We start from the raw sequence: 3,792 nt of genomic DNA, 5'->3' as shown, positions 1-3,792 counted from the left end.
TGGCAGGGGAGACACACATGAAGCACATAATGGGATCAGTATTTCCTAATATGACAGTGGTCCTAAGTCCTATGGAGGGGAAATGGGTACCACTTATTGAGTGTCTCCACGCCTTACGTCGTTAATATCATCCTATCCTCCCATCAGCCCTCCGATGTAAAGATTTCTGAGTAAGCAGACGCTCTCACTCATCTCTACTTTCCTGCAAGGGTTCTGAACAATGCGTTTCTACATACCATGAACGAGAGCCAGAGGACAGTTGGGAGGGCGAGAGGTGGGCAGGGGAGGAGGCATGGGTCACAGGGAATGATGGACTGTCTACCAACTGGGTGTAGGCAGAGCTGGCCGGCTTGGAGGCTGGCTTTCACTTCTGCCTGGGAGCTGGCCACATAGAGGCGAGGGAGAAAAGAACAGGAAGAGGGAATGTCTGTGCCTCTCTCCACTGAGGCTAGAGTATCATCCAGCCTACTCTGACAAGTAAGACCCTGTCTCCATCTTGCAGACGAGGAGGAGAAAGTGGAGAGAAAGCACTGCTAGGAGCAGTCTGCTGGGTCTATCGCATAAAACAGAAGAAAGCCCGTTTGCCTTTCAGTGTAGTGACCTGCAGCTGCACTTGGCCCAGTGAAGATTAGATGAGCCATTTCTCTACTTCTCAGATTGGGTGACCCACAGATGATGGGTACAGAAGGGCAGGAGTTCTCTTCTCCCTTGAAGAAGAGTCCAGATTTGTGAGCAGAGTGGGGAAGAAACTCTCACTGGAAACATTGTCTAGATTTGTTCTTTATGATTGTATTAACAGGCTAACCCAGCAGTCGCTTGGAGTATAGTTCTCCTCCTCCTCGGGGGAGGCTCAGAGGCAGAACTAGGCAATTCTGCTTCTACTTGCAGGAGAATTCCGTCCTAACACATCCTTGTGTGTTTTCCTGGAATCATTTGAATGTGTGGTTCAGCTCTTGCCCACCAGGATTCTCTGAAATGGATCTTGACCACTCACTCATTCATTCAGTGAAGGCTTTCCACATAAAGAGGCTGAAAATTCACTTTCTGTTCCAAGGCCCACCTCAAATTATACCCAGTGATATTGTCTAACGTAGGTTTCTTGTGATGTACTCTGTCCCAAATGGAAACCATGTAACTCCTCCCTAGCTAAGTCACTTTCTCTTGCCAGAATATGCAGAAGTTAAAACCTGACATTCTCCTCTTCCCAATTTTTACACGTCTTTGTGTTAGTCTGGGTAGTTTGATTTGACTGTGTGGATAGCAATTAGGTAATGATAGTAGTCGCAGCAGTACCACCCCCACCACCGCTGCCACTAGTACCGCTTCTACTCGTAGTGGTGACCATTGCTGTCATTTGTTGATCACTTCATATGAGCCAAGGACTGTTCTAAGGACTTCAGATTTTATGTACTTATCCATTTTAGAGAGAGACAGAGAGAGAGCACTGGTGGGAGGGGCAGAGGGAGAGGGAGAGGGAGAGAATCCCAAGCAGACACCTCGCTGAGCACAGAGCCCAGTGTAGGACTCGATCTCACAACCCTGAGATCATGACCTGAGCTGAAACCAAGAGTCAGATGCTTACCCAACTGAGCCACCCAGTTGCCCCTGTTCTAAGGAGTTTAAATATTAATTTGTTTAATGCTCACAACTGTTCTATGAAGTTGGTGCTCTTATTACTGTATTCCCATTCTATAGATGAGGAAATCGAGGCACAGAAAGATGACATGATTTGACCAAGAGCACATATAGGTTGTCTCTTGAGTCCGTACTCTTTTTTCTTTTTTTTAAAAGATTTATCTTATAGAGAGAGAGCGAGCAAGTGGGGAGAGGTACAGATGGAGAGAGAGAGAATCTCAAGCCAACTCCCTGCTGAGCATGGAGCTCAATGTAGGGCTCGATCTCAGGACCCTAAGATCATGACGTGAGTTGAAACCAAGAGTCGGATGCCTCACCAACTGAGCCAGCCAGGCACTCCATTGAGGCCACACTCTTAACCACTAGGCTTCATGTCTCCATTGGTGGGGGCCAATTAACAGACTTAGTGTTATCTGGGGAAGAAGGAAACACAGAAAATAGGAAAAAGAAGACAATGTCCATAGTTTATGCTTTGCTGGGATGCTAGGTTACTTTATAGCACTTGTGTAGAATGTAAGAAACATGAATTTAAACTCAGTTGGAGAAAATCTCCCATGTAGAGGTTGTGACCCTCTGCCCCCCTCATTCTGGGGAAAGATCCGTCTATGTATTGTTGCCTGCCTGTTTTTCCATAGCGTGGGACTTGTCTAGGTTATTCATGCTGGTCTTCCTGCCACAATTGGGTGTGTTCTGAGGGAGCATCCAGTCTCCAAGTCTTGCTTGAGGTTTTCTTCTTCCCTTTATAGTCCTTCCTATTTTTCTTAAAGATTTTATTTATTTGCGTGAGAGAGAGAGAGAGAGCGCGTGCAGAAGCGGGGCGGGGGGAGAAGCAGGCTCTCCATTAAGCAGGGAGCCAGACGTGGGGCCCTATCCCAGGACCCTGAGGTCATGACCTGAGCCAGGGGCGTGTGCTCAACGGACTGAGCCACTGAGGCGTCCCTATAGTCCTTCCTAATTAAAACCTCAAGTGCCCATTTTTCTTTGGATCTGTCGAGGAAACCCGGCCCCCCTCCCCCACTTCTCTCTCAGCCATAGGTACCATGTTTGAACAACTCTCTAAGCAATGCTTGATGCCTTACATTCTGCAAGGGCCCTGTTACCTCTGTTTGTCTGTATTTTTTCAATCTTCAGCTGTATCTCAGGGGTTTAGCTGAATTCAGGAAAAAGTTGATTGCTCAATGGGAAATTTAGCAAACTGGCTCTCAGGGAATTGGTTGTTGTTAAACTAAGTGTTTGCTATACTGGTTTGTGTGTGTATTGGCCTCATTCCATATCTCATAGCTCATCAACTCTTGGTCTTTCTCCTTTGGAAGGAAGGAAAGAAGAAAAGGAAGGAACAAAAAAAGGGAGAAGAAGGAAGAAATGAAGGAAAGAAGAAGGGAGAAAGGAAGGACCGTCACCCCTGAGGTAAAAGTAATTGACTTATTGACTAACAAAACCTTAGCTGCAATGTAAAAAGACAAAGGTGCCATATGGACATAGACAATTCCTGACATTAAAAGTCTCAGCTCTTGTGCTCAGGAAAACCTTTTCTCCCAGTTCATTCTTCCTTTCTCCTTTGCTTTGCCCACTGTCCATAGCCAACTGCCAGACCAAAATGTGCTTCTAAAAGTGCTGAGTCTCTGAGAAAAAGTGGTGCTGGACATATGTTTTTAGAATTTTTCCTTCACCACAAGCCAAGAAACTCAAGGGTCTGTAAAATGCTTCACAAGGAACTGGAATGGTAAGGGCTTAGTGATGATGATGGTGGTGGTTGTGGTGGGGATGGTGTTGACATCAAAGTATATTGAACAATTATTTATAGAACTCGGGTCATGAACCAGGCTATACGCTCAGCCCTGTGGATGCAGAATCGTATAATAACAGCTACCGGTTATTTATTTATTTTTACTGAGTTATATTTGACATAGAACATTGTGTGAGTTTAAGGTGACTGGATGGTTTTGTATTGCAATACAGTTGTACTGTTCGCTCACACCTTTACATGTTACGTAAGTCTCATTTCTTCTAGTGTTGGAAACGATTAAGATCTAGTCTCTGGCAAGTGAAATGTTTCTGATATAGTTGTTGCTTATAATCACTGAAGTGTGTATTAGGTCTCCGGGACTTGTTTATCCTTCAGTTACAAATATGTGCCTTCAGCGCTTCTCCCATTTC

General features: G+C 45.3%; 1 long non-coding RNA gene across 1 annotated transcript; it reads left to right on the top strand.

The window, feature by feature from the left end:
- Positions 1 to 2,472: 2,472 nt before the first annotated feature.
- LOC117798468 lies at positions 2,473 to 3,364 on the top strand. The gene is made up of 2 exons (XR_004622886.1): positions 2,473 to 3,042; positions 3,216 to 3,364. It is a non-coding gene; the product is annotated as an uncharacterized LOC117798468 (long non-coding RNA).
- The last annotated feature ends 428 nt before the right edge of the window (positions 3,365 to 3,792 follow it).

The sequence above is a fragment of the Ailuropoda melanoleuca genome, unplaced genomic scaffold (assembly GCF_002007445.2).
Source record: "Ailuropoda melanoleuca isolate Jingjing unplaced genomic scaffold, ASM200744v2 unplaced-scaffold318, whole genome shotgun sequence".
Taxonomy (NCBI): Eukaryota; Metazoa; Chordata; class Mammalia; order Carnivora; family Ursidae; genus Ailuropoda; species Ailuropoda melanoleuca.
The sequence above is the reverse complement of the archived record's forward strand: the minus strand, read 5'-3'. Positions and strand labels throughout refer to the sequence as shown.